The 18,554-nt window shown below is 39.3% G+C and overlaps 1 protein-coding gene and 1 long non-coding RNA gene across 6 annotated transcripts in view; one reads left to right on the top strand and one right to left on the bottom strand.

Annotated features, from left to right (window-relative positions):
- NACC2 (NACC family member 2) overlaps window positions 1–18,554 on the bottom strand; it is an 84,207-nt gene that overhangs the window by 47,011 nt on the left and 18,642 nt on the right. For 2 of the 5 annotated variants that reach the window (XM_039506681.1, XM_039506689.1), the window contains exon 1: window positions 9–128. The exons of 1 other annotated variant lie outside the window; for it this stretch is intronic. The gene's annotated coding sequence lies outside the window, so the exon portion shown is untranslated. Of the gene's footprint in view, window positions 1–8; window positions 129–18,554 lie in introns of those variants that run through there. 2 more of the 5 variants (XM_039506682.1, XM_039506688.1) reach the window with 2 other exon arrangements.
- On the top strand, window positions 78–9,720 carry LOC120386812. The gene is made up of 3 exons (XR_005589928.1): window positions 78–356; window positions 9,422–9,473; window positions 9,572–9,720. It is a non-coding gene; the product is annotated as an uncharacterized LOC120386812 (long non-coding RNA).

Below are 18,554 nucleotides of genomic sequence, written 5' to 3'. Positions count from 1 at the left end.
CATAATACCTGCCACCTCCTTACTGGGTCTAAGTCATAGTGTTGGGGCTTGGTTCACTGCCACTACTTGCCTCGCAGTCAGCTGAAGACACTAATCCACAAGCAGTAGTTATAGTAAAATATAAAAGGAAAACTGTGCACAATGGTGGCTATTATGACAAGTCTAGATGTCATACAGTGATGTGTCATTGCATCATCGTGCTGTGACTGGATGCAGTAAAAAGAACGTGGAGAAAAAAAATGATCTGAAGAACTTATCTGCAAGAGAGGCTAGTTCCTGGTGCTCCCCACCCCAATTTCTACAAAATGCCCTCATTTGGATTTACGCAGTGTTGTTGTAGCTGTGTTGGTCCCAAGGTATGAGAGATACAAAGTGGGTGAGGTAATATCTTTTATTGGACTAACTTCTGTCGGTGAGAGAGACAAGCTTTCGAGCTTACACAGAGCTCTTCTTCACATCTTTATGTAAGAGATAAAACTTTATTAGTCACTAACGTAAGTTTGATACTGCATTAAGAAAAATAATTCTATTAGTTCTATTAAAAAAAACACCCTTTGAATCTCTAGCACATGAAAGTCCAGTGATAAGAAACGAACACCAGTCTAAATACCATTATACTACATTCTAAGCAAGAATTGGCCAGGGCTGGCATATGTTTAATTAAGGATATGATTTGGTCATGGAGGTCACAGATTCCATGACTTTAACAGATCTCCATGGCTGGCTTCAGCCCTGCCGTGACCATACCCTGATTTTGTACGTTTTTACCATGACTGCCCCGTGAATTTTGCCTAATTTTACCGTGACAAAATCGTATTCATATGTATAATAAAACAGTTCTACTGAACCTTGTGACTCTAGTAGGATATAAACATACACAAGGAGGCACAGAAACATTTGGAGCAGCTGCAAAACAGCTTAATGATATCTATGTAGAGCCCCATGTGTGTTCAAACATGGTCTCTGCCCCAAAGGATTTTCAGACTAACTTACAGGCCCAGGGTGACCCACCCGTCCCAAACTGGGTGGGGCGATCCCAAAATGCAGCGTTCACGTCCCGGTCCCAGGCTGAATGACTCCAGGACAGCATTTGTCCCGGACTCCCTGCGGTACCGGGCCGCACCTGCCCAAGGCTCAGGAGCAGTGGCAAGCCTCTTCCCGGTGTGTGTGGGGGGGGGGAGGAGGCTGAGGTGGGCCTTAGCCCCACCTTTCCACAAGACCCCCTCCCCCAAGATCTCGCCTCCTGGCCAGGCCAGAAGCCGGAGCCAGGCACTAGTAAGAGCTGCCCAGGGAGCGGGCCAGAGGCCGCACAAGGCAGGTGGAGCGGCCTGGGCTCCCTGAGTAGCTTTTATCATGGCCCAGCTCTGGCTTCCAGCCTGGCCAAAGGGCAGGACTCCTGCATGTGTCCCGCTTTTGCCTTTTGAAAAGGTGGTCTATGTAGGCCACATTCTTCTTGCCGTATTCATGTGAATAGTCTCACTGGGAATGTCTACTCTGCAACATAAGCCCAGGATTAGTTTGACTCGAGTCAGTTGCCCGTGTTATGGAACTCTGGGCTTGAGCATCTACATTGTATTTTAACCCTATGTTAAGACTTTTCCTAACCCATGCTTGAACCTAGGGCTCTGGTGTTCACCTTGCAGTGTGCAGACCTGAGTCAAAGTAACCATATCCCAAAGTTCCCCCTAAAAATGGCCTCTCTAGCCCTAGGACCATGGTGCACTGTGGGAAAACTTTGCTGCCCACCCTGCACATTACCAGAAAGCAGCTTGCTTTGCAAAAGGCTTGATCGGTTTGCTGTCCATTGCAAACCCAAGGGGCTCTCTGACAGCGTGTTTGCAGACTGATGATCACAAGAGAATGAGTTAACGCTGACCTGAGCTGCTGCCATTTGCAAAGGGCGGGCATGACTTCCATTTTCAATAGAGTAGATTGCAGATTATTGGAATAAACAGGACTAAGGAAGCTCTCCCAAGGAATTGTAGGATACTTCCTGCTGACCCCTGGGACCTGAGTCTAGTGAGGCTGCATCTATGCTGCAAAGCAATAGGGCTCGGAGCTTGTGTCCCAGCTTAACTCGAGCTCAGACCCTACACTTCCGCAGAGTCCTGGGACTCTGGGCCCAAGCCCTGGGTTAGCACAATTGCAGTGTAGACGTAAGGTGGGTTAGTCTTGAGCCCAAGCTCAAGGCTGGGCTTACATTGCAGTGCAGACACACCCACTGACTAGTTGAGTAAGTGACCAGGATTCTGCTCTAATTTAAGACATATCTTGACAAGAGAGGAGGGTAATAGTAGTAAGGTCACATGGTTGCTTCCGTTTGTAATGCACATGTGCAAGTCAGGTGAGTTCTGATCCTGCTTCAAACACAGTATACCTCATAATAAGTCCAAACTTATCACCTACAGGGTTTGGCTTTACTTGTTTTTAACCAAACAAAACAAACCCCAGACTAAATCTTTTCCTGATGCTTGGCTGCTCCTAAGGAATTCCTCCAGGACCTCCTCCATCCCAGTCCCTCATTCCCTCTGTTTAAGGCAGAGTCCCCAACCACTCTTACAATCTGACTGGATTTTACAGGATCTACCTACTAGTAAGTCAACTGAGCTCTAGTCCTTCAGCTCAACAGAGGAGTCTTGCATTCCATGACACACTATAGCAGGGTGGCAGTTCCAAGGACACTATTTCAAAGCTTTAACCACATCTACCTCAAGGAATCTTCAGTATGGAGTTATCCCTTCTTACTGTTTCTCATAAAATAAAGATGGCTGCAACTCCCTGATAAGTAAATTACAATAAACATTTGCACCAGGGACTTTAGAAATATATTTTAACACAATGGCCATAGTTTTAAAATATTTAAAGATCCTATCAAATCAACTGAGCAATACCTATAGTAAGTTTTGGTAAGTTTTAAGGAGAGATTAGTAACCAGCTACATGTGTCAGCAAAAGCTATAATTGTGGTTAGCTCCCCTGGACTGTGGGGATAAGGAAAGGGGCTGTTTTTCAAATGAATATGATACAAAATGAAGCAATCATCATTACACATGGATCCCTCTTCGCTGTGGTTCGTCCCCAACCGTCACTTACTAGGTCTCCCTTACATTCGTTTAAACTTCCCTTTAAAAAAGTAAAATAATTATAGAGGGGATTAAAGAGTTTTTCTACTCTACAAAACGCACCAATCCAAACAGGTAAACATGTCACTCTGGGACCCTTTCCAAGATTTATAGGTTTTGCTTGAACAGCAAATGTTTTTTCCTGCCTGGGAAAATATTTAAACCACTAAACTTGTGAAGCCAAGTCCGTTTACTCCTATTTTATGTTGCTTCTCAGATGGAATCTAACGAGCAATTTAAACAGTGGAGTAAGAATTCAGTGCCGGTCAGCTAGACCAACATGTGTCTCAAGTGAACAAACAAGCAATTTTGTTCTAGCTTGCTGATCTTCCAGCCATGATCCTGTTTATTTGGAATACAGATTATCCAAGCAGATAACACAAGACAGTGGTAGCCCTCTCTCCCCTGCCCTCTCTCAAACATACATTTTTAGGTCCTCAGGCTAATAGGACAACCAGCCTCAAAAGTAAGAGGGAACGGTGTGTGGGGTTCTTCAGAACTAAGTGCTTTCTCTGAACTATGTGATGGACAAATGGGATTGCTAAGAACAAAATCCAAAAGCCAAACATCAGCTGCTTGAACCCATTTTTCTCCCCATAATGGCCTTAAATTTGATAGAAGCATGAAACTGATATCTCATTTCAAAGCCAGAGAGTATAAAGGTATTCAGTAAAAACTGAAAGATCTTTCATTCATCATCCAATCAACAGCTTTTAGTAGCCAATACTCAAATTATTGTATTTCAGCACCGTAACATCTTACCATGCCCATATTATTAACACCAAAAAAGGCCTTATTTCCTATTTGCTAGAATGTATGCCTTGCTTGTCAAATTGCTGGCGCACATGACAAATCCTATTTTCCTACTGGAGCAGACCAATGGTTGTCCAAGCCCAGTAATCCTATGTTCAACAGCAATCAATCATTGAAGCTTCCAAAGAAGGTGAAAAAGCAATCTTAATGGCTATGGCTAGTTGTTAGGACGTAGTATACTGGAAGTAGGTGTAGTTACTTTTGAAATCTGTGAGATCAGAGTATGCTATAAGGTATGCAATTTTACTATCCTATTATATAGTAGGAAGAATAGCTACACAAATATTATTGATCATAAAATTCTATTCCTTTCTCAGTCCAACCACTGACTCCGATTACCTGCATCAGTGAGTTCCACAGATACACTACCTGTGCATGAAAACATTTATTTCCTTTAATTTGATTTTTATTTACTGCCCATTAACCTAGAGTACATTTTGGTCTTTTATTATGGGACAGTCTGAAAGGGGGAGACTGAACAATGACAAATGTACTTTTGATTTGGAATAGGTCATGCCATTGGACTGACTGATTAGAATCAGACTTGAAGCTGCTAAGCAGATGCTGCTTCTAACTCTTTAGTACAAAATGGTCCTCAGCACAAAATTCAATACAATTAGAACAAGTTCAGACAGATTCTGAATATTCACTTCATGAGAAAAACATAGCCTAAATTATTTTGCATCCCTAGAAAGAGCACAACTTCTAAACCAGGGTTGAGATGACATCCATTTTAATCTTAACTTCTCCTGTGACATGACCAGGGCTTTTCTTTATGAAGATGTTCTCATTTTCTCTTAACTGTCAGAAAAAAGAATATGTATTCCTAGTAGTATGCAATTACTCCTATACTGGGATTTTCTTATGGGCACTTTCATTTATGCAAGGGCAGCCTATTTTAACATTGATCATTTCATAAATGTACCAGGGAGTCTAGTCTAGTCTAGTGGTTGTAGCGGAGACTAAGAGTCAGGACTCCTGTGTTCAACCCCCTGCTGACACTGACTCTCTGACTTCAACAAGCATTGGAGTGCATCCTATGTGACCTTATGCAAATCACTTCACTGTGCCTCAATTTACCCATTTCTAAAATAGTGACCTACCTCAGAGAGCTGCTTGGCTTTAATTTATTAAAGGTGATGACACATTTTGAGATCCTTAGATTGAGAGGCAAAGAATTTTAATTGGGTTAATGAAGGAAGGGTAAAGCCTGGATGCAAGGAACCTTTCACCACAAAAGAAACCATTATCACTGCAAAAAACAGAAGTAGGAGTGATTTGTCTCTTTTATTTATTTTTTTAAATCTTCCTGGCCAGTTAAACAAGACCCATTGCAATTGTGAAATCCAGGAAAGTTTGCTGCAACACTGTGTAATACTTACAAGGCAATTAGCCAAAAAAAAAAAAACCAACCCACAAAAATAAGTTTTTTTGCCACACAATTCTTACCACTTATTATTAACCCACTTCTTAAGAAAGTCTGCTGAAATAGGTTCCAAAGCTGAGACATGTCAGCTTGGCAGAAGGAATGGAAAAAAGAAATAGCAGCATTTCTAGCATATGGTGAGAAAGATCCTCAGCTGGTGTACATCACAATAGCTTCTTTCAGCATAGCTCCATTAATTTACATCAGTTAAGGATATGTCTGAAATGTAGGTCAGCTCCTCACAGTCTTCTCCAGCAATGGTAAGAGACATTGATGATTTCCCTGGTCCCCTCTGCATTTTTATACTCTCGGTCATGGACGTTGAATTGTCTTGCTGGTGCAGGTGACCTTTTCATCTCTCGTTCCCCCAACATCTTTCTTAAAGGCTTCTTCGTGGAAACTCTGCCTTAGATGTGTCAACTTCCACCACTAAACTTGACTCTTGTAGCACTTGACTCTGTAGCTTTCTAAATAAGTCACAGCAAAAACAAGATGACAACTAGTGTCTTCTGGGCAATGTTTAGGAAGAATAATGGAACTGTTAGATTCCATATTTAGTTGTAAAACAAGTAAAACTTGTTTTAATGTTATAAACTTACACCCCCTTATGTTTCATTTATGCAGCACCTTTCTTTTGAGGATGTCAAAGTGGTTTAGAAACAATAATTAAGCCTCACTAACCCTCTGGGAAGTAGGTATCCACCTAAGGATAAAATCGAGGCAGAAAGTGGTTAAGTAATTTATCCAAGGTCACACCCTGAATCAGAGTCATGACTGAAACCCAGGTGGCCCTGACACTCATTCCCTTATTCTGAGTTAATAAGTAAATACATACATTAATAATAAAGGTTTCAAATAATATTTCCATTAAATCACTCCTCCCACCCACACACATCACCTTTTGGGAACTTGGGGGATAATAATAAGGCTACCAATAATGCTGCAAGTATCCAAAGAATTACAAAAGAAGAAAACAGACTGCTAAGTTGAAAGGGAGTCAAGTGTTTGCATGGTGTTAATTGAGAAATGAATCCAGCTTTAAATATAGTAAATGGGAGACTATTCTGAATCACCTCTTGAATTTTTTAATGCTACTCCTGGGAGCACTGAAGGTAAATATGTTAATTTGACTTCAATCATGGTTTAGGAAAAAAAGCACACTGTATTAGTTTAGGGTACCAAGTCTTAAAACTATTCATGCATTTCTGCATATTTTATACTCAGCAAATAAAGTTCCAAGGAGGCTGTGAAATTATTCTGAGTAAGCAATAATGAGGTGTGTATTATATAAACCTCATACTAATGGTAATTTATTATTAAAATTTAAAAATTATAGCAGCCACATTTCAAAAAGAGTCCTACAGCAATTTTTCTTCTTTTAAGAGGGAAGGGAACATTTGTAGGACTGAAGTCTGAGGTACCACCGGTTTTATACATTCTACAGACAGTAACCATTTACTAGAGCTATACTACACATCCTTCTGGAAAACCTTATTCTTTGACAATTCTGTAATTAACTCTTTCCAAGTACACCACCATTTCTATGATAGATACAGTGAGGAGTCATGTCCACCTGTTTATTACATAGTACCCGGACAGAGAAATTGCCTTGGTTTCAACTGAAGTTTGTAGCCACAATACAGTTCACAGACTGATATTTCAAGGAAATGTATTTCCCAACATAGATTAGGAAGCAGAAAAATCAACAGTGCTACAAATTTGTATTTCTCACATTGTTTTAAGAGCTATCAGACCCTTGAATTCTTTCAGTGAAGATACTCATTTTTCTGGTATCTCAACTAAGTTGAAAGGACAGAAATCAGAAAAGGAAGTGACATTGCATATTTTTGTGCATCCTGGCCAATGCGATTGCTCTCTACAGCATGCTCTTTAGTGCTTTTTCCTGTTCAGAGAATAACATGGTATGCTGGTACTAGGTAGGGTGACCAGATAGCAAATGTAAAAAATTGGGATGGGGGTGGGGGGGAAAATAGGTGCCTATTTAAGAAAAAGCCCCCAAAATCAGGACTGTCCATATAAAATCAAGACTGTCCATCTGGTCACCCTAGTACTAGGTGCCTGACACCACTTAAAAAAACTCAACCACCAACAACCTCCAAAATAAGACATTATATAAAAACTCAGTAACTTGAGCGATAGTCTCCCACAGGTAGCAGTGGAAGCACCATTCCATAGTCTAACAGACCTCATTATTTGGAAATTCTTCCTATTTAACAAAATCAAAAATGTAGGCTAGAAAATGTTATCATGTTACTCCTTCCTTTATTTGCCTTGGACCATCCCAAGGAATTTCTTGCCCTACTTGGTGTAAGAACCTTTCCAATACTAACAGATTGTTATGTCACCCCAACAGTGTGACACTAAGTTATATATATATTCAGTTCTTTAATCTTTTTTGTAAGTCAGTGGTTTCCAGACCCTCAACCCATTTTGTTATTCTTCTCTGCAGTACTTCTCAGTTCAAGTGGCATCTTTTTCATATTGATATGCTCATCATTGCTTACTGTATAGATGGAGCCACAGAAATCTCTACCACTCTCTCTCTCACGTGCCTCTGGTGTTCACTGATGTATGTTAGTCTACTTACAAATCTGGGGAAATAGACTTCAGGTGTCAAAGAACTATAGAAGAGGGGTTCACTTCAAAGGTTATAGGAGAAGTAGTACCAAATTTCTATGTCAGATATATAAAATAGCATTCAAGTACATTATCTGAAAGATACAGAAATATCACTTTGATACATTTTATAATAGTGTCACAATCTTGGGAATCTGTCTATGCCTATTGGAAAACAATCACAACTGTACATACAAAATGATGGAGTCTAAATTAGCTATCACCATTCAAGAAAGATCTTGGAGTCACTGTGGACAGTTCTCTGAAAACATCTGCTCGATGTGCAGAGGCAGTCAAAAGAGCGAACAGAATGTTAGGAACCATTAGGAAAGGGATAGATAATAAGACAGAAAATATCATAATGCCACTCTATAAACCCATGGTATATCCATCAATACTGCATAAAGTTCTGGTCACCCCATCTCAAAGAGATATATAGAATTAGAAAAACTACAGAGAAGGGCAACAAAAATTATTAGGGTATGGAACAGTTTCCATATGGGGAGAAATTAAAAAGACTTGGACCGTTCAGCTTAGAAAAAAGACAACTAAGGGAGGATATGATAGAGGTCTATAAACTCATGAATGGGGTGGAGAAAGTGAACAGCGAAGAGTTATTTATCTCTTCACATAACACAAAAACCAGGGGTCACACAATGAAATTAACAGGCAGCAGGTTTAAAATATAAGAAAGTATGTCTCATACAAAGCACAGTCAACCTATGGAACTCGCTCCCAGGGGATGTTGTGAAGGCCAAAAGTATAAGTGGATTCAAAAAAGAAGTAGATAAATTCATGGAGGATAGGTCCATCAATGGCTATTAGCCAGAAGCTGGGACTGGATGACAGGGGATGGATCACTTGATGACTGGTATGTTCATTCCCTCTGAAGCCTCTGGCACTGGCCATTGTCAGAAGACAGGATACTGGGCTAGAAGGACAATTGGTCGGAGTTCCCAGTATGGTCATTCTTATGTCCAACTTATTTGCAGTATTGTTGTAGCCGTGTTGGTCCCAGACTATGAAAAAGACAAGGTAGGTGAGGTAATATCTTTTATCGGAACAACTTCTGTTGATGGAAGGTACACTCTGCTTCTTTCCCCAGATCTGAAGAAGGGCTCTGAGTAACTCAAAGGCTTGTACCTTCTAGCAACAGAAGCTGGTCTAATATAACGTATTACCTCACCTACCTTGTCTCGCTCTATGCATAACTTATAAATTCTGGTTGATGTAATTGAAGTATCCCAGAATACCTCAGTATATGTGAAATCAGCTATGTGCTGTCAAGGTTGTGTCTTGCATTCCCCAGACCAGGAAAAATAGAGTCATCAAGGTTAATGACTGAACTATGACCACTGAACAATGGGTATGCTAAGGAGTTTTGCCCGTGGTGGGAAACCAGTTCAATCAAGTTTTGCATGCAGGGCTGGGGTCAGAAGAGTGGAAAATCCCTGAACAAGAGGACAAGGAACCAAGGTATTGATGCTAGCAGAACCCGTTTTTAAAAGATTTTAAAAAGATTCAGATTTGAACACATCTGTTTTTCTCCCATGGTCAAATCTTCTCGCAAACAGAAAGATGGTTCTGGATTGACTGAGTGGCTAGTCCTGGAAATGACCAGATTGGAAGATATCTTGGGACCTTTCCTGGCAACCATTACAAATTGGAGTCCTTAGGTGCCACTGTAATAGAAATAAACAACACGGACATATTGTTTGGCTTATTTTTCCCTTGTATTCATCTTTTGTTACGAATCTAAAGGAGCCTCTGGAGGGTATGTTAAAAATCCATATCTTACAAACATGTAAAAAAAATTTAGTTGCATCAGTGAATATCAGGAACTGCTTAAAGGACCCATAGCAATGTTATAAGGCTACACATTTAATCTACTAAAGGCTCCATCCTGCAGTTCTCACACACAAAGCACTAACTGAGCACATTATGGATTAACTTCTCTACATGTTTCTTTAAGAAAAATAGAACACTCAACCAGCTTGGATGCAATGCAAATCTATTTAAAAAGGCAATTCTTGTAAGTCAGGAATCGGCAACCTTTGGCATGCGGCTCACCAGGGTAAGCACCCTGGCGGGCTGGGCTGGTTTGTTTACCTGCCGTGTCCGCAGCTTTGGCCAATCACGGCTCCCAATGGCCGCGGTTTGCTGTCTCAGCCAACGGGGTGGCGGGAAGCAGCGGCCAGCACATCCCTCAGCCCGCGCCGCTTCCCGCCGCCCCCATTGGCCTGGGACGGCAAACCATGGCCAGTGGGAGCCGTGATCAGCTGAATCTGCAGACGCATCAGGTAAACAAACTGTCCCAGCCTGCCAGGGTGCTTACCCTGGCGAGCCACGTGCCAAAGGTTGCCGATCCCTGTTGTAAGTAATAGAATTTTGAAATTTCGTTTAAAAAAATAATGTTCCTATGCCAAAGTTCAGCCCAGAACAGGAGTAATATGGGTACATTAATTCACTGAAATAGAAGAATTTCAGGAAAAACATCCTTAGGTTAAGATCTATTTGATTGTGGAATAGTCTCCAACAGTGATGAAAACCTTACAGCATTTAACAGACAGGACAGAGCATTGGAAAATTTACTACAGGGCAGGGGGACATACTAGGTCACCTAGAGTCTCTCTCTTCGCTGCTTTTAACTTTATGATTTAGAACAGAGATGTTAAAGACCCTAGTTTCTTACTGGTTTCCAAGAAACATTTATATTATTTACAGAAATAGACCTATGCAGAGGAAAAACTAGTTACAATTGATAGAAAATGTTCGGTATTACATAAGAAACTATTAAACAAAAACATTGGTGAGGAGTTTTAAAGTTGAGACGGTAAAAGATCACATCTCTTTGTATAATCAGATTCAGAACTGTTCAAACTGGGCAACGTACCTTAGCTTCCCAGAACAAGTCTGATGGAGTCTGATGGAAAGGGGACCAAAAGGAAGCTGGACTGTCTTGTAAGGCCAGCTACTTAGCATGGCACTGTGACCTTTTTGTAAGTGCACTAAGTGCACCCATTCAGAAGGAAATTCAACTTTAGAGAATTTCTGCTTCTCAGCTGAAAGGAACACTGTTTTCTACTCCAATTTTCTGCTGCATCTTCATGCCTGATAAATCTGGTCATTATGTGTCCCAAAAAGGTGGAAGTGAACGGTAGAACAAGCTGCTGAATCAAAAGCAGAAGGCTTCCCTTTACAGTAGGGAAAACAACACTTCTACAAACCATCATGAAAATGGCAATTAAGTTACCTTTCAAGAGGGTTTTTTCACATCTCAACTCACTTGGATCTCAACTCCTTGCAACCTCATCACCACACCCTCTGGTGCTTGGAAAGAGACTGCTTTTGAGAAACAAGAACCAGCATGCCAGAAGGTAAATTGGAGAATCATTCACTCCAGGAGAGGATCTCCATACAGCAAAATATCATTGCTACTGTACACTGAATTTTTTCAGAGCTTCAGCCAGTAGACTCCCATTTTCTAATACCAAATGCAGTTTACCTTTGAAGGGGGATATGTTTTTATACATTCCAATTTAGCCTGACAACCTCTCTTATGCTGTTACAGAGAAGCATTAGAATGATTTACAAGGGGGGAAGAAGAGAATCAAGATCTTAACAGTATCACTGCACTTGACATTACAGACTTCAGCCTGCCAATGAAAATGGAATTAGACCAGCACCATCACCACTGTTCATTTCATTGGAAAAATCTACACAATCTGAACTATTGTAGAAACCCATTGTACTCCAGGCTATTCTATACATCACAGAGCTTAAAAACATTTGCTATCTTTCTCATTTCTAGAGGGAGATGAAACAGACATATTTATATTAGAGTTTGAAATGCAGAAAACTACCATTCTAATTCTCATGCCATTCCCTTGATATTTTTTCCCAGAAGGAAAAACAGAAGATGCTTTCCATAAGCAGAGGATTTCAGCAGCTAATTTTACTATCACTTATGGTCAACTTTATGACTAAGATTTCATGCTGACTATATTAATCCTGTCAAATTTCAGAGAGTGAGAGAAACGATACTGTATATTTTATGGCTGCAATAACTTCTAAGCCATTAGACATGCATGCTGACATGAAAGTAATCAAACTGATTTTTCCCCATTACAATGAAGAACTTTGTATGAGCAAATAGTCTTTCTGACACAGGACTGAAAACCCCAAGAACCTTGCACTCAACTCAGGAAATTAGGAAATCACCACAAGGCATAGCTCAGAAATTTGGGCATTCTGCTTACTCACATGTTATTTTCACTAAAGCAGAAAGGAACATATTAGTCAATCAAATGATCAACAAAAGACAATGCAAGGAATAATTTGAGGTTTACAAAGAAATGCAGACATTACAGAAGATGCAATTAATTGTTTTTCCAGGACCAAGGGCTCCATTATTCCTCTTACCTAGAAAGAGGCAATGATCTCCTTATACAATATAGCAACTCATCCTCTGCATTTAAAAATAAAAGTACTTCACTATCAGAAGGGGAATAAGATCAAATGGAGAAGGGGATAAAGTTTATGACACAGAATTCATTCCAGCTAGGAGCTCTCCTCAAGAGCCTATGCTGCACTTTTGCTGAGTGACCTAGAAGTATAAGTGGACACATGGGTGTGAACTTATGGAGAGCTCAAGCTGGGGGACTGATCTCACACTTTCCAGAGGTCCTGACACAGATAGGTTCCTATGCGGAACATGGTCAGTTAACTAGTTCTTCAGTATTGTAGGATTAGGCTGCCACTGTCATCCCAATAGATTCTGCAGCTCTGAATCAGCTGCCTGCATAAAAGTAATTTTTTGCACTGGAAAACAACGTCAGAGGCAGCTTATTCCCAAGGTTTGGAGGAGCACTTAGATCTACAATTTAAAAAACCTCCCACACAAACAAAGGGAGGGGGGGTAGCCATCGGAAGTCAAAAACTAAATCATGTTCCAGGATGAAGAACCCTCCCCTTTGGGAAGTCATCTTTCAGCCACCTGTGCTATTTCAGACATGGTCTCCTTAAAACACAGAGTTTGTGTCTAGTATCAGTATCAAAGGTCAGCAGTAAATTAGAGAGCCTTTTAGGTCAAAAGTTCAGTTGAGAAAGGAAGCTTAGTTTTCAACTTGACCTTTCCTCCACTCTTCCAAGCTTGACAGAATAAATGCTGAAGTGGTACTTTTAGCTTCGGATCCTGGTACTCTTGTCCATTAACCTGCAGACAGAGCCAGCAATCTGTACTACTAGAACTTTCTCCTCTTCAGCATCCTCATTTTTCTGCCAGAGCTAGGTGAATGGCTCACAAAGTGTAAGAACCTGCTGCAATTCATTTTGTATGTTTAAGATGGTATCTTCTTCCGGTCTTATAACTATAAAGACATTTTAAAAAGTCATTACTGCTCTTAGCATTTTGAAATCTTACAGAAAAGTTTGCATAGATTTATAACTAGTGGAGTATATAAAAATGTAAACCTGTTTTGAATATCTTCTTGGACTCAACCAATTTTTAAAAAAAATATTTTAAAATGAATTTTGAAATGGGAGAAATTTTGAACTCTAGCCTTTCTTACTATACTAATAAAGTCCACCCAGATTTGGAGACTGGTACACACTTCTCCAGAACCTCCTTTTTACCCTGGTTCAGCATTCCTGCTTGTTCTTTGCTTCCATCTATTTTTCTTCTCTTTTAGCTCTATTATTGGGACATGATTCAATATCAAACATTTTGTGGCTTCACCACCCTCTGATTTCAACGAGAAGGACGATCTCTAACCACTGATTGTGAGGGATTTTTTAATTGTCTTGCCACTTATTTCTGTACTTTGAGCTTTCACAATTAAAAAAGTTTAAATAGCTCCACTATTACACTGAGGCATCATGTTAAAACTGTATGAAGCATCTGCATGATTGGAGTCCAGGATAATAAAATGTACTTAATGTTGTCTAAAATCTTGTTTGCATTAGCCTATAATGGCAACATTATTCAACAGTGTCATTTCTTATGCAAACAAACTTTGAAGGTGTCTTAAAGGCACAAAAATGAGGAAATTGGGATTCAAAGCTGAAACTTTAACCTTAATTCACCTTATTGTGTTTGGGAATTCAAGAATTTCCAAATGGTATCTAGGAATATTGTAAACTTCGGGTCAGGGGAGTGAACTCATGGAGTTTTAGCCTTTAGTTTCCTTGCATTTGCCAGCAGCTTAATTATAAGTAATTTAAAAACAACAGTGGTCTGATAATCATAGTACATTCAGGATTGGACCTCTAGTCCAGTAAAGTCCTTTACAAACACCCACTCACATTATCTACCTAATTTTTTTTAAAAGGTCATTTTAAAGCTTACTGTTCATGGAGCACCTTTAAAGCTCTTTTAAACTGGGCAAAAAGCAGTTAATGAAAAAGTGGTATATATAGATTGGTGTCATTAAAAAAGTTGCATAAAAAAAACAAAGTGCCTAAACAAGGCCTCTCCCAACCAAACCAAAGCACAGTGTATTCTTTTTACAATCCACAGTAAACAGAGCTGGCCTATAGGCCAACAATATACCAACATTTACCAAACTGTTACAATCAGTAGTATTTGTGATGTATAAACAGCCCACCTTCGGAAAAAAAAGGTCATCTAATATACAAAGTCTAAAACATTTACTTGTATCAACCTCTGGCCAGTTCTACTTTTCAAACAAAGATCACAAGTCAGCACATGACATACGATATCCAGTCAAAAATTAATTTCACCTGAACTTGTAGACCCTTCAGTTACCAAGAAGTAAAGAGCACAATTTGCATAATCTTGAGTAGACACAACTGGACACCTGATTGTTGAAACATGGCAATTGTTTTGGGGACACTGCTATAAGAGCATTCCCAGATACTAGAACTGATTTTGACATAAATTATTTCAAGAGATAAGCATGTTATTTATCAAAGAATCATTGGAGCAGAATTATCTCAAAACTACTTGAAAGTAGTTACACAAAACACCAAAATTCATAGTTTTGCAAGTGTATCAGAAGTCTCCTGAGAGAGGCAGTGAACAATATCAATGAGTTTCTCATGACCTTACAGCGATTGCCATGACAACACAGTCTCAATCCTCCAAACATGGATATTCATTTGCACTAGTGTGATTTAGAATAATTAGAGTGAGATTCTCTGAGCTCGGGAGACAAGGAGTGACAAAGCAAATGGAGACGGTAATGCTGTACAATGGTTCACGAGAGCAACGTCTGAATTTCGAAGGCTGAGGAAAGCAGTCCCAAATTTAAATGTAAAGAGAAGAAAAAAAAAAAACACTCTTCAGAGCTGTGTGACCTAATTCATTAAACACAATGTCAGTTAGAAAAGCTTTTAAATAAAACATTAAGCTAGAGGTAATTTTAAACCTTGTGGATTTTATTTTACTCAATTATTTTCTAATGCTTCAAGAATAACTTAAAGAATAAATATTAAAAAACCCACAACCAAGGGTTTCATCTAATTCTTTGAAAAAGAAATGAAGACATTTTATACTAAACAAAATATCCCCACTATGCCAGACATGAGATCATTTTTTTCTTGAAACTTTATTTTCTATAAGTCGTAGGAAATTCTTCGAGGTTTTAATACCTTCTTTGGGCTGAACTTTAATTGTCCATTTGGAGATTAGTTTCTTAAGTAAAGATTTATGAACTCCTAACTACTTTTCTGTGCTGTTTAGAAACAAAGTGGTATATACTGTCCATTAGATTCAGAGCAAGGGAGTAGAATGTGTGACTCCCATTAGAAGACCAGTTGAAGAACAGCTCACAGGGTGGGGTCGGGGTACCACTGCAGAATTTCCCTGAATTTGTGCAAAGACCCATATTTCCATGTCACAGTCATTCATAGTGGAACCTATGGCAGTCGTCCTGTTAATTTAACTGCAATTTTCATACAACTAAAAATAACACATTGACTTCAATGGTGAAATATATTTTTTTTTCTTGATTTATCTGACCAAAAAGGAGAACTCCAAAAGGCAGGGGAAAAAGTACTCCAAAATTACTAAAGTAATTACATTCTTCTAGAAGCATCGTACTGCAATTCATTATAGAATAACCTGTGCTAAACATTATTATAATTCATTTCCAAGACACCTTTTATTACACATACTCACAAATTAAACTGGCCTGGAATAATTATTTATCCTGCTCAGAATCTGCATGAACAATTGAGATTTGGACTCTGTTAGTCAGGAAAATACTTTTCCTGCCTCCCCGCACAAAAGGAATTTTTTTTTCTCCTCAGTTTTTTAGATGTATGATACATAGCACTGCATCTAAAATGTGCAGTTGTAATGCAGGTGTGGTAGGGATTTATAATCAACAGTATAGCAGCCAAGGCTTGTCTACACTTCAGTTTTGTTGTGGGTCAAGTTGAGATATTTACCATTAAAGCACCTTGCATCCACAAACAAAATATTTTGTTGTGGATCGCCTGGCCTTCGGATGCATAGTAACAACCCCTCCTTGGAAGCGTGTTTTCTCAGGTGTGGGACGATTTTCCCTGCAGCAAAGTATGTGTGGCTACTAAGCTCATTATTAGCCTGCGTGCTGGCAAACTGGGTAACAGGGGAGCATAAATAGGGAAAAACAAAGGGAGAGAGTTTGATGATTAATACTGCAAGTGCCCTTCTCAAAAATACTGTAAGTTAAACTTTATTTCTATATGTTGCAGACTTGGGTACAGATATTTGCCTCACCTATAAAAACTGTAATTTGGAGTCTAGGAAATACCACCTGTATTTTTAAAGAATTTTGAAACATCTTCCTTGGCTACCAAGGGTGGTTTGGTGAGCGTTTTGCTTCTCCCTCATCCCCATTTGATAATATGACGACATTATTTAGTCTAAAAAGAATGTGATGTCTCACTATGCAACCAACTGAGCAGTCACTTTTTCCTCATACAGGTGAAGGACCGTGGCACGTTTTCAGATTGTCCTAAAAGTGAAAAAAGTTCAGTATTTTAGGTCAAAATTGAATGTCTGAATCTGTTATAATCTAGTATTCTGAATAACTTTTATTTTAAATGAATGTCATTTGAAAATTAGAAATACTGTTACTGTATGCAGGAACAGCATTCTGTGATCTGGTGCTTCAGCACAGTTAGAAGGAACATGCAGGGATCATAGTACCCAGAAAAGAAATGTAACTACCTCTGGGGTGCAGCACAAGCAGCTGTTTAATGGCACACTGCCAAAGTACAGCAACAGCTTATGAAAAGTAAAGGAGACTTTTGTATCCAACTGAAAATGCACAGGAAATTTAGGAAGGCAGAAATCATCTGCCTAAGTGAGAAGTTACCCAGGAAAGCAAGGTTAACACCGAATACTTTAAAACTAAATGCAAAGGGATATGTAACAGTCAGGTCCTCAGTTTGTATGTATTAGCTGAGACACAGCAATTCCAACCATACCACACATCTTTGCACAGTGATTTTGCACTGGTTCAGTACTGATTCAGAGGAAAGCGCACCATCTAAAGTCTCATGAACACCACTTCCTCGCTTAAGTTATGATCTGGAAAGGTAAAAGCAGTTGATGGTATGGCTGCCGGTCATATCCAGGATTGTTTATCAGTGTTACAGAAGTAAACAAACGCAGAGTCGAATGTGTGACTGGAAGCAGAGAAAGAGGGGAGATTTATAGTTTGTCATATTGAAAATGGAATGTATATGTAACATTTCAATGAGCGTGCCACGAGAGAATTAAAGTTCAGCTCTTAAAATATACTTAACAGTGTTCCTTTAAAGTCTATAAAAGGAAACATTTATGAAACACACAAACCCAGAAGATAAAAAATTCCTCTCTGCCACTGTATTTAGGTTAAAACATCTCACTACCTTAATTCATTCTGCGACACAAAGGTTTTTTTAAACTGGATTTATTTCTTTCACAGTAATTAATTATGTAGGCCCCACTGTATATCTAAATATTCAATCAGCGATGCATTACAAGGGGTGCATTTGTTATCATGAGATGCCCAAGGCAGGCCATAGGAAGCATGAGGCAGAGCCAATTGTTAGAGCCAATTGTTGTAATCACTCACTAGTATAATTATCACATCACATCCACACCCTGGGGCCACTTTTAGGGTATTAAAGTTCTCTTCTGTGCTACCAAAATATGTATTTCATGTGGGCAAAAGGCATAAGTGCACATATCCAGCCAAGCTCTGTGGTTCATACAGAATGTCCCTCAGACAATCCAGATGCTCTCTCAATGAGAGCTTCTTTTAAACATACAAATGCAGATGTATCTGCCTATTTCTTTGTATATTAAAGCAGAAAATAAACCAGGTTTAGTATTCATCCATTAACAACAAGAAAAACTTTTGCAGCTAGAGCTAGCGCCGTCAATGTCCGAACATTCAGCTGAAGATGCTTGATGAATGTTGTTATTTCCAGGCTATTTATTTAAGTTAGTTTGATTTTAAAACATCGAGTTATCTAGCCATACACACAAAAATCATGTGAAAAGTTTCTTGGCAGGTGAAAAAACACTCATTTTTTTCATGGCATGGTACTTCAATGATC

This window comes from Mauremys reevesii, linkage group 19, assembly GCF_016161935.1.
Source record: "Mauremys reevesii isolate NIE-2019 linkage group 19, ASM1616193v1, whole genome shotgun sequence".
Classification (NCBI taxonomy): Eukaryota; Metazoa; Chordata; order Testudines; family Geoemydidae; genus Mauremys; species Mauremys reevesii.
Note: the sequence above shows the minus strand (reverse complement) of the source record. Positions and strands in the feature narration are given on the sequence as shown.